Consider the following 17,084-nt stretch of genomic DNA (forward strand, 5'->3'; position numbering starts at 1 on the left):
TAGATAATGGAATGAATATCAATGAATTAGAGATACATTACAACAAAAAGAAATAGGACTGATTTCTGATTGGATTTTTTTCTACAAGCAGAGACAGACTTTAAATGCTTATTTATACTTATTAATTTCTTTTTCAGCAGTTAGAGATAGTCAGAATTTTAAAATGTATTTAGTTAAGAAGTTCTGTGATGAAACATGAAACTTTATTGGCATTGGATGACTTTGGGAGGGCTAAGGGTTCAGTGGAATGCTTTTACTTCCTCTGTTTCTTCAAGATCTAATTCCTATTGTGCAAATTAACACACACACACACACACATACATATACACATATACAAGCTCTGAAGTAATGCGATAACACATGGTAATACCCAGGTACCACTTTGTGACATTCATAATAAGTATGATGTTTTGTGACATACTTAGTCATATTAATTATCTGTATCTCTTTTTATATGTCACTACCTCCTCCTCTTTCCCCCCTCTCTTTCTCTCTCTCATTCTTTCTTGCTTGCTCTTTCTCTCAGTCACTTGCATATATTTAAGAACAAATGTTGGCATAATTTATTAAATTAAAAGGTAATATTTTCAAAAGGACTTTAAAATATAAGTTCAAGCTACAACAGAAATATAAGATATTTGACACACAAATATACAACCAGAGACCAGACTTCTGACAACTAGAAGAGACCTTTTAGCACCAGGGGTTGGTGAGTTGACAACCATTAGTGTCCTTTAACTGCTAGTAGGTATCTTAATTACTGCAAGTTTAGAAATTACAACCCACAGGCTGTAGAAAGCACTGAACACAGTGCCTACTACATAATAGACACTCAATAAATGTTAGTACTATTCTCCTTCATTCTTTAAAAAAAAATGTTATTTCTGCTTTAGACATCTTTTAGCAAGCCACATATTTTCTCTCTATTAATTAATAGAAAAATAATTTCTATGTATAAAATATATACTCTGTTCGCTTAAGCCATTTTTCTTTCTACTTCCAGTTTGTGGTTTTCAGTTTACTCACCTATACAATCAATCACCAAATGTTTCCAGAGCCTATACATAAAAATCAATCATTATCTTTTACATGCTATCTCTTGTCTCTGAGTCTCAATATTCTCCTAATTGAAATGGGGATATGTGCCACTGCCTCATAGGAATATTGTGAGAACTAAATGAAATTATGCATATAGTTAGTGTGCTTAATGTAGCGTTTGGCATATAGGGAACATTCCAAAAAATATTAGATGACGATGTTATTGTTTTAGATGTCTTATTTCTACTTATAGTTTAGTCATTTGAGTTCTAGAACATTGTGAATCCTTGAATCTTTCAATAAGTCACGTCTCAGAGCTAACATCAATTTTCAGGGAAGGCTTTTCTGACTCTCCCATCTAAAGTGGACCCACAGTGTCCTTTCACAGTAACTAAAGTAGCACGGAAGTGAGAAACATACTGTATTTCGCCTAAAGGCAACCCCCGGCTCTATTTAGTTTCGGCCAAATTGCTTAATCTCCTGATACCTCAGTGTCCTAATCCCGTAAATAAAAGTAACAATACTATCTGTCTCACAGGATTGTTGTGAGGGAAAATGAGTTAATATGAGTAAAATGCTTAGTATAATTTCTGGCACAAAATATGTGTTAAATGTTTATTTTTTTATGATTAAGAAAACAGCACTTACTGTTTTCTGAAATTGTCTTGTTCAATTATCACATTACAACCCTCCAGGATAAAGAGGATCCAATGAAAGAAGGAAAGTTCCATGCTTTATGTTGCCTTGCTCACTGCTGTATTCCCAAAACTGCAACAGGGGTCAACATTTGTCACATTTTTGTTGAATGAATGAATGTGTGATATATATAGTCAATCACTCAATCCCCTATACCTGGTCTAACACATAGTGTTGTGCACAGGGGTATTTTTCATGATATTATACATAGTAGGTTATCAAAACATACGTGTGATGATAACTCCCAAATATTGTTCATGACTTTTTTTTTAACATAAGTCATGCAGGTATTACATAGTGAGAAAATTGAGAGCTATAATTGCTCTATGAATGGTGTGAATTTTTTTAAAAGAATTCTGACTTCCCACCATGTGTTAGTGAGCCAGAAAGACTGCCTCTGTCGTCTTGATTTTGTTTGGAAGTTTCTCTTGGGTGGGAGCCATGGAAATAAATTAGAATACCTCCCCCCTCCCCCCAACTCTGCAACCCAGCTCAAAGAAAATTCTTAATGGATTTTTTTCTAAAAAGGAAAATAAATTGATATTTGTCTTAACTTGGGGATCTGGGCTGAATTTTTCTTGTCGTTCAACTACACACTGGGAGTAAATTTCAGAGTAAGAAGAAATTGGGATTTAGGAACTCTGTGTAGTTGGTATGCTGGGGGCCATGGAGTTACACTGGCTTTAAAGCTACTTTATTGTAGTGATTTCCCAAATAAAATCTTTAAAGCAGGGAGTTGAAGAAATTTTAAGAATGGAGTTTATTAAATAAGGAGGAAAAAAGGAAAGGTATAAAATGCATGACAGAGAATATTAAAGAGGCAAGGGGGCTAAGGGTAAATGGTGAATCTGGTTGCCATTCTAGAAGTCTGTGTGGAGATTTCTCTGTAGTTGCTTTCCACCTAATCTTTGGCAAAATAAGATGCATATTATAAGTTTTCCAAGGCGTGTTGTGTTATTTAGGGTTCTCCAGACAAACAACCAATAGCATGTGTGTGTACATAAAAAAATATGGCAAGGTCAAAATTTGAGATTGGAGACTCAAGGAAGGGCCAGTGTTGCATACAATTCAAATCCAAAAGCCATCTTCTGGCAGAATTTCTTCTTGTTCAGAGGAAGTCAGTTTTTTTCCCTGTTCAGGCCTTCAGCCAATTGGATGAGGCCTACCCACATTATAAAAGATAATCTGTTTTATTCCAAGTATACCTACTTAAATGTTCATTTCATCCCCCCCAAAAAAAACCCTTACAGAAGCATCCAGAATAATGGTTGACCATATATCTGGGAACCATGACTCAGAAGCATAAAATTAACCATTACACTGAACATGATGTGGCCCCTGCCTAACTACCAACTTCATCTTGGACCGCTCCTCTGCTTCAAACATACAGATCTTTTTATTCCTCACAAACCCACATTTCTTCTCCCCACTTCAGGGCCTTCATAAATGCTCTTTCTCTTCCTGGAAAGCCTGTCCACCCCTTCGTGGCCTGGTAAAGTCCTTCCTATCATTTAGTCTCAGCTTAATTTGCATTTCCTCAGTGGAGATGTTTCTGAACTCCAGTGTCAGTCAGGCCCCCTTATTAGAATCTTCACATCAAGCCCTATAATTTCTTTCGTTATACTTATACAATTTTAGGGCTTTGGGATATTTGAAATTACAAATTTGTTTTCTGTATTTTTTGATTAGTTTAATATCTATTTTCCCATTTAATTTGGATACTCCATGAGTTCGTGGACCTGACTCATTGTGGTCACTATATATCAGCATACATGGTAGCCACCCAGTGAGTACTAACTAAATAAATAAATGCGTAGAACTTCAGATAATTGTAAAAATGTTTCCTCTACTAAGCTTAAAAAATCCAAAACATTCTTTGCATCAGGAACAATTTGAAACACTTTAGTATACCTTTTACTATCAAAGATAGACATTTCTGTAATTAAAATTAGTTTTAAAGCTTGATAAGCATTTGCTTAAAAATATGTATTCTTATCCACTACATCCCACATAATTCAGTAGGTAGGGAGTGGGACTAAGGGTTTTGTTTTGTGGAAAATGCCACATTGACTCTGATGCTTCTGGTTAATAAAGCGGCAGCTGGGAACTACCTGTATTAGAGCAAACTTTAACCTAAGTCAGGACTCTCACTTCTTTTGATGGCAGCTCATTGTCAGCTGATGTTATTTATGTCCCATTGATACCCACAGATTAGATTTAGTTCTTGATTAAACGCAGACACAGATAACATTCTTTCAAATAAAGACATTTTTCATCTTCATTATTTCTTCATGTTCAAAATAAAAATTTACAATTCTTTCAATAATAATTATTCTCTTTTTGACCCTTAGCTTTCTCTAATGCCTTTAGTTCTTTCATATATATATATATACTAACACTAAATCTGTGATTATTAGACTCAACAGTACTCTTTATCCTGACATATTCCTAGTACAAAAAGATGACTAATTATTCAAGATAATGTAGTACCGTTTATGGAGACCTGTGTTCAATTGGTTTTCTGAACTTTTTCTGTTTCACTTGTTTCTAATCAGTTTATGTTTTTGCAGTCTCAATCAAGTTTTATATTTTGAGAATTCCTGCTTCTAATTGAGATAATATCTCAAGGAAGAAATACTTTCTAGATCAAGATTTTGTTTTGTTTTGTTTTTTACCAGTTTAGCCAGAAATGACTTCAACTTTGTTGTATTATGAGATCTCTTACTGACCAGTTGGCTGAATGTATAGTTATTATAGTGTTTAAAAGCTTAATTGAAAGCCTAACCAACTCAAGTGTGAAAGAAAAAAGAAATACAGGCCCTTGGGAGGCAGTCTGTTTCTTCATTCCAGGATACCAATAAAACTGAATGAAAATATGATGGGAGTTAAACATTAAGTGAGACCCAGTTGGGCATTCTGGTTGTTGAGTAACATAAGGTTTGAAAAATAGATTTATATTGTGGAAATGGATATCCAGATTTTATTTGGGACATAGTATAGGTCCAAGAGCTGATGATAAGTTTTCATCAGAAGAGCTATAGAATCACCTTGTAAAGAAGATTAATGTATCTAAAGAAAAAAGGATGTAATGGAAGAAAAGAGATGAAAGATAGGTTTACAGTTGAGGGAGGTCAAAAGATCAGGTTCTATACAACAACACAGATGAAACTTCAGACATTATGTTGCGCAAAAGAAGCCAAACATAATATTCTAAGATTCCATTTACAAGAAATTGAAGAGTAGGCGAAAGCTAATTTATGATAATAGAATTCATACTTATAGTATGCATATTCTAACTCAAAAAGTTTACTCCCCAAAAGGGGTTTGGGATTAGAAGCAGGGTAGGGTTAGATGGAAAGCCAGACAAAAATTCTTTCCATAATGCATCCTTCGGAAAACAAACAAAAAACGTCTAATGGGACGTTATAAACAGAGTATGGCCATTTCAGTTATTAGAGTGAACTGTATTTAAATGACTACATTATGGTAAATAGTCTCCAAAGATGACTGCCATCAGTCCCTGCCCTCCTGTGAGTGGATCAAGTATGTGTGCCTTCCCTTGAATCTGGGCTACTCTTGTAACTTGCTTCTATCACTATAATGTAGAGGAAATGACACTGAGACAGTTCCAGGCCTAGCTGTTAAGCTGCCTGGGAGTTTCTGTTTTTCTCTTAGACTCCATCTATCATGTTGTAAAGAAGCTTGGGTTGTACTGCTGAATGCTAAGAGATCACATGAACAGATGTGGAATAAGGTATTCATGAATCTTGAAAATCAGCTGCTAATAAGGCAACCAAGGGAGTGTTATGGCTGCTGCCACATGGAGCAAAAGAACCACCCAGCCAGCCCTTCCATGAATTATTGGCCCATGAGAAAAACCACATGGTTGTTATTTTAAGCTCCTAAACTTTAGAGTAGTATATCACACAGTAGCAGATAACTGCAACAATTGTCTTTAGAGTGGTGACTCTCAGCAGAGGATGGGGGGATTTTGCTCCCAGGAGACATTCGTGAATGTCTGGAGACATTTTTAGTTGTCACAACTAGAGAGGCTGTTACTGACATCTAGTTAGGAGAGACCAGGGACATTGCTAAACATCCCACACTTCACAGAATAGTCCCAACAACAAATAATTATTCGTTCCCAAATGTTTGTAGTGTCAAGGCTGAGAAACCCTAATATAGACCACTTATTGATAACTTAGGTGGTGCCTAAGAATTTTTCTCCAAATACATGTTTCCTAAACTGGGATGCATTATATCTGTTTCAAATATTAAATCATCTCAGGAAGGGGCTTGGGAAGTTATATTTTTATTTTCATGGAAGTTGAAAAACATTGCCCTAAGCTAGTGTTTCTCAAATTTTAATGTGTACAGAAATAATCTGTGTATCTTGTTTAACTGTAAAATATTATTCACTTGGACTGGAGTGAAGCCCAAATTTCTGATTTCTAGCAGGCTCTCAGGTGGTGCCCCAGCACTGCTCCTTGAAGCACACTTTGTACAGCAAGACTCCAGAGAAGTAGTTCTCAAATTTCATTGTACCACCAGAATCACCTGGAAGACACGAACTGCTGGTCTTCCACCCAGAGTTTGATTCGGCAGGTCTGGGATGAGCCCTTAGAATTTTTATTTCTGACAAATTCCTATGTGATACTAATATCGCTAGTCTAGCTAGTAATTGCAATTTGAGACCAATGCCCTAGATTACTATTTTGCATATCTAAGTGTACACAAAAATTTACCTCAGGCGACAGAAAAAATTGAAGTTCCTCAGACCTCTCCGCACTCCCCACAGTGTTTCTTTCTTCAGTCTGGGCTGGGAACCAAATAATTTTAATTTTAATAAATTGCCACAGCTAAGGTAATTCTAGTTTTAGAGATCTAGGACAGCACTTTTTAAAACACTGCCCAGGGGAATATATTAGATTATCTAGAGTTTGAGGGACAGGCTTGGGTAGTTTGAAAAAACACATTACATTATTAGAATTGGTTTAATTTGTTTCTAATTCTCATCCCGAATTTATTCTGAAATATAAAATAACATTAAAAGAGTAAAGGATATTCTTATTAAAGATGGCCTTGGGTTATATACTAGAACCAGAAGTACTATTTTAGGAGTATTTTCTTCCTTAGTCAGTTGTTCAGTTCTTTGTGAGTTCATGCATTTACATTCTCAGTAGCAGTTACAAGTTGGATACTGCTGCCAATTTAGAGATAAGACGTTAATAGTAATGACCACATTTGAATTTTTGCTGAGTACCAGGTGTTATGTAAACACTTTGTGAATGGTCTGTAATGTAATACTCTCGATAACCCTTCATAAGCAGGTCGTATTATCCCTAGTGCATAGGTAGGACAATTAATGCATAAAAAGTTTAAGTTACTTGCCCAAGTTAATATTAAAACCAAAGTCTTTACCTTGTCTGATTGGGTAACTGATAGGATAACTGATAGACAGATAAGAGATAAGATACTGGCATCTGTATTTAAATATAATTTTTTAAAAAGAAGAATTCTTATTTAAGCAATAGTTCTAATGGAATGACCTCTCTATACATGAGTAAAGGAAGTAGTTTAGAACAATATTTAATATATTGCCTTGACAATGGCTGAAGTTTTTACTATTTTCTACTATTAATTACATTAGAAGGGTTTTTTTTTTAAAACCTTATTGGAACTGTAATTTATTCTTCTTACTCTTCTATTAATATCTGAAGATTTTGGAGTAGTATATTATCTACTGTTTATTTTGGATTTTGGCATGGTTAGTTAAGAAAGTTTATAGTCATCTTGTTTCAAATCGAATGTAATTTTCAGAGATATCTTATTCCTACTCTATGATGTGTGAAGAAGAAAAATGTTTTCCCTATCATCTGTTATCTTCTGTCACTAAATATCTGCACTGAGGTAAATTTTTAAGCAGCCTTTTGCTTTTGCTGCTCTTCAGTTTCCTACTCCCAAGTTAAATATACAAAATGTTTTAAAACAACAGCAGACATACAATGTTTCTTTTTCTTCTTTTAAAAATATCATTCCTGATGCTCAACAAAATCAAAGATAAAATTATCTATCTTAAACACATCCCAGAATCCCAGACCTTCTAAGTCAAAAATCTCCAGGGAAGGGATTTCAGAAACTATGTTTTGTTTGTTTGTTTGTTTGTCTGTTTGTTTTTTACCTTTAGGAAAATTTGAGCTTCTACACTGATCTCCATTTTCATACTCTGGACTTTGAGCAACAACTGATTCTTATAGAAATCTTCTTTCAAAATGTGTTTGTTGTTTGAGTCCAGACATTTTTTAGTTAATTTATGAAACTTCTGGCCTATTAGGCATCCTATAATATACAAAATATTTTGTGCTGAAATCACAGAAAATAGATTCCTGTGTGTGTTTATATTCTTCCCACTTTAAATTTAGATATTGCATGTTAGATTGATTTTCTGAGTCCATCGCTAGGAAAGAGAAAAAGGATCCCCGTTAGCCTTATCTGGAAGTTAAGTCCGCTCTCTCTGAAGCACGCAGACTACCTCATAAGGAAGGATGAGCACATACATGGAGACAGAGAAATGGGTGCTGGGAGACAAATAACAACTAGAGATAGGAAGAAGGACTTGGCCACGCATTAGAAGTGTTCTTGACTGAACCAAATGTCATATTTTGACTTCTCCATTGCGAATGATGGACAGTCCATTGTTTTTTTTTTTTAACAGAAATGGAAAAATACTGGACCCAGTACTGCATTCATTGTAGAGCAGTGTTTTTTTTTTCCCCCTTCATTTAGAACTGAATGCATTAATAATTACACTAAAATAGTTTTGTAAGAGGAAAAATATGTGACATTTATGTTCTGGATCAACATGGTGGGGATTTCTGAGCTGTTTTCCATTTGTAAGTAAGTAATTCAGTGAAAACTGAAACAGTTTAGCTCCAGATAAGTAAATAATTAATAAATATCTTCTGGGTGATTTATTAAAGTATTATCTCTAAAAATAAGTATAGAAAGAAGATAGTAGTGTGGAAGAGTGAGTAAGGTTGATCTGTACCTTCAGATTGAATCATGAGAATGTGCAGATTAGGTTTTTAAACTCCCAACAGTATCGGTTTATCTCATTCTTATTTTTACAGTGTGAGATGACTGTTCTCAAACCTCATGTTATATCTTTATAAGTTAACATCAATGTTCATATCAACTGGGTGAATTCTTGGTTTTCCGAAACAGGTGAAAAATAATAATTTCAAAGAGGCTAAAGATCTGAGACTCTTGGGTTCCACACAGGTCGTTCATTAGATTTAATGTCACCATTTTTTTTTTTGCGTGTGTGCACCCTGTAACTTTATATTAATAATTTGGAAAAGATCAGAGGATGGGATGATAAAATTGCTTACTTCAACTCTATAGCTAGGTCATCCCAGTCACATATACTCCTGGTGGCACCAGGGAATGGAAAGTCTGCCTTTAAGAGGCTATTCTTGGTTCAGAGGCACATAATTCATCCAGAACCACGCACAAAGTAGCATTGTTAAGATGTGTTACTTTAATTTAATAGTCTTACATCATGTTTCCTTTTGAAATGGCTTTCCAATTCAAGACTCATTGACTCTAATAGTCTCTGAGATAGCAAATCTTCATTTAAGGATGAATTCGGTATTGAAAATACAGCAAAGCTATTCAGTATAGTGTGTTGTTAATTATCCTAGCATGGTGACTCATGTGGGGAAGTAGAGAAGGCAAAACCAAGATATGAGTATAGAGTAATAATAGTAATTTTCATGTGCTGCTGATAAACTGACCATGAAGTTTTTTTTTTTTTTTTTTAAGAATGTATTTTGATTATCTGCTCATTTTAACCGCATCAAAGAGAGGCCTAAATTTTTATGGTTATTTTATGGTTAAAATAGGGAAGAGGAGAATATTTCTTAAATTCCCCTTGGGTATCTCAGTGTGATAGACATGTCCATCTGTTCATACTATATCACTACTCTTGCTTAACTTAAATATACCCTGAAGGCTTATAATAAAGAGAGGAGTCTCTCATGTGGTCGTTAGTGATGTGACATGGTGAGTAGCTATGGAAGGACACTTCTGGTTCTATGTGTTTTAGTCTTTTTGCTTCTATTTTCTCTTTTTCACTGTCTCCTCCTGGCCACTTCTTTTGCTCATTACATCTCTCATTATAAGGCAGATAGGGAAATCAAAAGGTAATGAAACTTAAGTCTGCTAATTTTGCAAGTTGTTAGCAGCCCCTATTAAATGTTCAGTGGGAGAAGATGCTATCATTATTAGCTGAAAGGAAGCTTAGGAATAATTTATGGAATTTGTTTATCTGTTACTAATTCAGAAATGATCATTAAATTAAGCCAACCAATTTATAGCACAACTAAATTATATCAAATGTTCTTTTTCTTTGCCCACAGTTAGAAAAAAAAAAATTACTCTAAAGAAACCAAATATTATATATTTAATAAAACTCAAATTTAATAAAGCAAGGTTCACTCCTCACAACCCCAACCTCACAACCCCAACCTCCTTTATTCTCTGAGCTATATAACAGTGCTAAAAATGGCTACATTAAATCATCTTGGACAAGGAAAAAATAACCCTGTTGTGTTTGAGGTGCAAGACAGGATAGTCTATGTGTATATCTGCTAAACTGCTGCAAGAAAAACAAAAGGAGAAATAGCACCTGAGAAAATTCCAAGGTGTTGGTGGCTTTCAGGGCTCAGCTTATGATAGTTTGACTATAATTGGTTGAAATAACAAGGTGATGTAAAGGAACTTTGAAGCCATTTAGGCCTTGTTTTATCATTCAATGTGCTCTAATGGTTGGATGCTTGCTTCTAAACAGCTGGTTTTGTAATAAAATCAGAACCCCCAAGTTCTGGGGAATGCTTAAGTGATGGGAGCGCCAGAAAATACGACCAAGAATATATGTAAAATGAAGTGGGAGTTTAGGTCAAAGATAATTTGCATATAGACTGTTTGGATGGAGAGAAAGTGACACCAATGAAGCAAGCTGGCATGAGAAATTAAATGAAACCTGAAATAGAAAAAAAAAGAAAATTAAAGGGAGCAAAGGTTTGCTCGGGAGCATGGAGAGGGTGAAGGAATTCTTTTAGCCCTGCTCAAATGAGCCTCTAGGTCCCCCACTTTTTAACATCTGTCTGCATTAGAGAGAGACCCGGGAACACTGGTTTGTAATCTTGACAGAACCTTGAAATACCTGGGGAATTTGAAAATATGCTAGTGTCTGGGTCATACTGCTATAGATTCTGAATTCATTCATCTAGGGCTTTAATCCAGGAATTTTTTAAATGGCTCAGTTGATTCTAATATACCACCAATGTTGCCAATGATTGCTCTGGAATATGAAGATGTCATTTAATGTTATTTTTTCCTCATGATGCTTTCCTTTCTATCTGCAGGCTCACCTTTTATATCCTGTCTATCATCCTATCCCCCCAATATACATCCTCTCAGCTACAACAGAAACCTGAATAAACTGATAAAATATCATAGCACCCAAATTGTAGAAGTAAAGTAGAAGTAAATTCTTTATAAGAACATCTCAATAAATTAAAGTTTCTGTTTCAGATTGAGGATCCTCTCTCCTTGTCTTCAACTTTGGACATTAAATGTTTTGGACACTAAGCTCTGTAATAGGAAACAGTAGAATTGTGGTAGATATTTTACATTTTTAAGAATATTTCAGAATATGGTGCTATCTTCCCCATACTTCCTTTGCTATACCTGTTCAAAAAACATGATGGAAATGACACATTTTATCTTTCAGATGCCTCTGCAATTATAACTATGAAATAGGATTTATTTACTCAAACCTGTTTCTTTTTTTAAAATAATATCTAAAGCAGAAAAGAGAAATATTATTAAATAGGTCATATAGATATACTGGGCCTTCTATATTTAGTACTGTTGCCTTAAAATCAAATGTGGCAGGTAAGATAAATTGAGAAGGCTTTTTGCAAAAGACACTAGTACTTTTGACAACAGAACATTCAACCATAATGATGCCTCAAAATAAGAAAGGATAAACATTTCAACCCACCCCCACATTAATTCGATCTCTATCCAAAAATTCATTCAGTTGTTCATTCATTCACTCACTTATTTACTCAATTTTCTTTTCAAATGGCAGTATTATTAGAAGAGAGAGCAAAATAGACATGGCCCTGGCTGTCACTGAGTTTAACGTCTTCTTCAATGGTTACTGGCAATGAGGTGACATAAAGAATGTAAATTCAGCGCAATTGCCTGGAGGCCAGAGTGGTCTGGAGTGACAGTTCTCAGGTTGGTAGTGATGACTGGTACTTGTTAGTGTGTGATGGTGGGCAAGTTATTGAGCTTCTCTTATTCTCAGTTTTCTATCTGTGAGATACAGGTTTATTTACCAAATCTACATTAGCACCTCTGTGTGTTGGGCATAGTGCTAGGTGTAGGAGGTACAGGAGGGCTCAGGCAGGAGGGAACCTTGCTCACAGGGAATATTTTTTTTACCCATTACCCATTGCAGTAAATACTAACTGTTATCATTTTATTATCACAGGACTATACTGTATTCTGTGCGGGATTCAGAACATCAAGGATAATTACTGTTATATCTGTCTGATTATAGTTCTATAAAACAAGTTATTTTGTTTAGCTAAATTATCATACCCCCTCTTCCCCATACTGCTCTGTAATTTGTCTTTTCTAACTCTGGAATCTGGGTATAAGAACAGCGATGATAGGCATTGTACATTATCCTGGGTAAAATTCACTTTGTATTTCAGACTTCAGCATTGGATTTAAAAGCACAAGTTACTAATGAGGAAAGCAAGGGAGCCAGCTGTTTCCTGGCCCCTCTGCTGCATTTGGCATCACTAATTGTGGATGCTTTCATTAAAACTTTCCCACTCTTGACTTTTCTGGCTCAGTGTTCTTCCGACTCCCTGCTTCTGTGACCACTGTTTAGCCAGTTTGCTTCCACTGGATGGCCTCTCTTCTTTTTTAGTTAACAAATGTCATTCCCCGAGGCCCAACTCTTTCTTTAAATAGGATCATCTATTATAGGCCTGCACATCCCTTCCTAAACTATGTCCCAGTCTCGACTTCATCAAGCCCAAAGTTCTACCCAATTTCCAGTTGAACTATTATGCTACTATATCAATGGGATTAATCCACTCCTTCAAAATGAAGCATAGTTTTCCAAATTCTCTCATTAGCTTCTGCCATTCTCTTGGGACTTCTTTGTTTTTGTATTGTATTGTTTTGTTTTTGTTTTGCACCAAGATTTACATCCTCTCCTACTTTTTTTTATTTTCATTGACTAGTTCAAAAACAAATATCTACCTGTTTTTCTCTGATATTCATTCATATTCATTTATTCATTCATTCCGTTTGTCTGCCTGTCTGCACTCTGCATCTGTCTATTCCTCCCTTTCTCCCTGCCTCCCTCTTTTCTTTCTGTCTGTTTCTCCATTCATTCACTCTGTATTTATCTATCCATTTGTTCATCCATCTACCCAGCCATACAATAAATATTTGTTAAGTACAAACTATAGGTCAGACATTCTGCTAATTTCATTTCCATAGATATAATGAAAAACAACAATAACCAAAAAAAAAAAAAAAAACAAGAAAGAGTCTAGCTTGCATGAAACTGTAAAGTTTAAGATCAGTGAAATAATCACACAAATATATAATTGCAGACTGTGATGAACATGGAGAAAAAGACATCTAGTATACTACCAGGTCCATAACTGAGGAAACTGATCTCATTAAAATACAGGAAGGGATGACGGAGGATTTTTCTGAAAAAAAAGATACTTCCCATCTAAAAAATAAGGAGGACTAACTGGCTAAAGTTGAGTAGCAATAAGAAAAGAACATTCTAAAGTTTATGTTTTTCTTCATTTATCCCTTTATCTGCCAATAATAACTGATTATTTGAGTGAATATTTTGTGCCTAGTGCTATTCAGAGAGAGAGAGAGAGAGAGAGAGAGAGAGAGAGAGAGAGAGAGAGAGAGAGATTGATTGATTCAATGGTAAGCAATACCTTCAACAATTCAACAAATATTTATCACATATATATTACATGCTAGGCACTAATAAGATACTGAAAATTGTGTTTCCATGCCTCAGTCACACATATGTACCCCTGCCAAGACACACGCCTTTTTTTTTTCTAGTGAATGTCTTACAGTCTTCATTGTATATCCAATCCAAACTTTTCCAAAACAGCCTTTTTGGATTACCTCAATCATACTATATTTTTCTAACCCAAATATTTTTCTTTGGTTATGTGAATCAGTTTATGATCCTTCATGACACACATTAACCCAATCTTTCTGCTTTGGTACATGCTTGCCTTGGTATATTTCCTCAGCCTGGAAATTCCGCCCAGTAGGAGTTAGTATAGCTGAGTGAAAAGAGCAAGAACTATGAAGACAGGTCCAACTTAAATCTTAGCTGAAGTTAAGCTTAGGCAACTAGTTAAGCTTACCTTAACTAGTTATGTAACACTGTGCTAGTGACTTAACCTTTCTGACTCCATTTTTATCATCTCCGAAAATGGAGAAGATAATAAGCTTTCCATTTTATTGTTCACATTAAGTAAGACTAAGTACAGTGTCAGGCACATAGCATATGTCCCATGAATGATGGTTAGGGGTCAGAAGGCTGCTAGTAGCATTATAGCAGCAATGACTGTGGCTGCATTACAAAACTTGGTTCAAAACTCTTAACTATTTGAAGGTCTTTTCCTTTTTCACCATCCCGATCCCGCTCCATTTTTATATGTTTACTTCCCCTTATTGTCAATGAGCTCCAAGTGATATATTTCCTAGCTGATTCTGTCAGTCCCTGAGGAGGCAACAGAGACTCCTTTGGATATCAGCTCAATGAATTAGAAACAATATTCTTAGAGAATTCTCTTCCAGAAGAATGAAAAAAGGTATTGTGCTACCTTGATATGAAAATTGATTTTGAATAGGATTATCCAAATACTTCTCTCCAAGATTGATAATAATTGTGCTTTTCTTTCTTTCAAACATCTATGGAGTTTACTACTCATTTATCTCATAACATTATTGAATAAAGGAATCATTCAACTTTAGAGGTGGGATGACCCTTGGAGATCATCCACTTTAATATCTTTATGTTACAAACAGAAACATGACGCCTGGAATATGGAGTCACTTGATCATAGTTATGCAAATACCATATGTGCCTTAATATAAGGTGTAAAAAGTTGTGTTCTCTGGGATATAGGTTATGAAACAAATAGGTGTGTGCAGGAGGTTTATTGAGGGGAACTCTGGGGAACACCTATGATGGAATAGAGGGATCAGGAGGGCAGAAGGGGTGAACTTCCATGTTATCACAACAAAGGCCTCAGTTGATCTCATCGTGGATTCTGGGCTGGGTGGCCCTTCAGAGTTGTCCTGCCTTGGGGCACATGGACTAGTCATTGGATATGGGCTCCCCTTGGGGAAGAACCATGACCTTTGACAAGGGCAGTTCTAGGAGAGCCATAAGCTGTCAACAACCCTAGTAACTAGGGAAATGAGGGTCTTGATCCTGAGGGGGATCTAATGCAGGTCACTACAGCATCCACCATGTAGGATGAGGGGGATTTCATAAAAAAGTATCTCCCAGCAGTGAAGCTCAAAAAAGCTTATATTTGGTTCCTTACTGATTATCTGGGTAATATCTCAGTTCCTTTATTTTATATAAAAGTACTATTCGAATAAAACACCTCTGCCTGACAAACTTCATTCATTGTTAGTTTTGGAGGCTTATATAGGTTCTTTGAACTAGTCAGCAAAGAAGAAGAAAAGAAACTTAACCCATTGATAATTCTTGGGGGTAGGACCCTGTAATTAAAAAATTACTGCTTCAACCACGTTTTTGAAGATCACCTACAAAGCAATACAGTGAATGTAGAGGACACAAATATATACCTACAGGAAGGGGAGAAAACAGTTAATCACTTCTAGAAATAACTAATGATTGTATTAAAAATATTTCTCAAAATCTTGATTCAGCAAATATTTATCATGTCCCTGTCTGTCCCAGGTGATATCTAGGTGCTTGAGATTCAGGAGGAAACAAAATAAAGTCACGTCCTTAAAACTGCATTTCTTATTCTATTGTGTTTTCTCATGTCTTTTCCCCTACACTGCGGGTTTCTGGAGGATAGAGCTACGTCCCATTTTTCTTTATATCATGACTGGCATATAAATATTTGTTGAATGAAATAAGTAACAGCCTCTTCTACACATGTAGACAAGTACCTGAACTTCAAACTTTATGCCTCTAAATATTTAATTTCCAAACAAATATTTCATCTTGAGTCAGATTTCAGAGATCTCATAAATCTTCCCAAGGTGGGCTAGAAGGAAAGGAAACTGCCAGGTTTGAATAACACATACAAAAGGAAAGAATGTGATTTGTTAATCACTGAAAAAAATCTTGGCTTTATTTTTTTGTTCTCGTTTTCTTGGTATAGTTATTCAGACTCGCAGACATTTCCTAAGGAGGCTGCAGAGTCTATAACATTGGATTCTCTATACACTCCAGTATTTTCCTACAATTAATGCTCAGAAAGACCTAGAAGCCTCATTTGCAAATAATGAAACCTCATTCGAAGTGAGAAAATACATTTTTTCATGTTTTATTAAGATATATGTTTTTACTTATTTTAAAACAGTGACCTCCACAAAAATGGGCAAATAATTTAACAAGGTAGTAACATACTTAGTAGTAGTGTACAAGCATCACTTGAGGAGTTTGCTAAAACATATATTTCCCTAGGACTTATCCTGAGTTAAAAAAATCTGGGCAATACCTTGTAATCTAGCATTTCTGAGCATTCAAAATTGGTTAATATGTTGGAAAGAACAAAGTTTTGAGAGTCAGAGTAAAATCTGTATCCTAATTCTGATGCTCTCTTCATGACTCAAGGCAAACCCTTCAGCTTGTCATTTTTTCAACTTTGAAGTGGTATTAAAAACAAATTTTCTTTCTACATGTATTTAAAAAGGGCGTATGAGAGTTGTTAATGTGTATTTAAAAAGTAAGTATGCGCAGAAGTGTCTTATAAACCTTAAGGGCTAGACAAATGTCTTTGTGAATACAATTCCGAAGAACTAGACGTCATCTCTCTCTCTTAGGCACTACCCTCAACACAGCCCTTTTGAAAAATTAAACAAAGCTCAGCTTTCCCACAGTGGACACTCGGGTGTCTCCTGGGGGTTTCCCATACAGCTGTTCATCTTTGGAAAGACATCCTGTCAAAATATTCTGTGTCAGAAAACAGAAATAAGAATTTTCGAAGATTTGTCAT

The 17,084-nt window shown here is 35.4% G+C and overlaps 1 protein-coding gene across 17 annotated transcripts in view; it reads left to right on the forward strand.

Moving 5' to 3' along the window:
* The window catches only part of GRM7 (glutamate metabotropic receptor 7), a 761,960-nt gene that overhangs the window by 287,298 nt on the left and 457,578 nt on the right, over nt 1–17,084 (forward strand). The window lies entirely within an intron of this gene.

This window comes from Rousettus aegyptiacus, unplaced genomic scaffold (genome assembly GCF_014176215.1).
Source record: "Rousettus aegyptiacus isolate mRouAeg1 unplaced genomic scaffold, mRouAeg1.p scaffold_m13_p_4, whole genome shotgun sequence".
In the NCBI taxonomy this organism is placed as follows: Eukaryota; Metazoa; Chordata; class Mammalia; order Chiroptera; family Pteropodidae; genus Rousettus; species Rousettus aegyptiacus.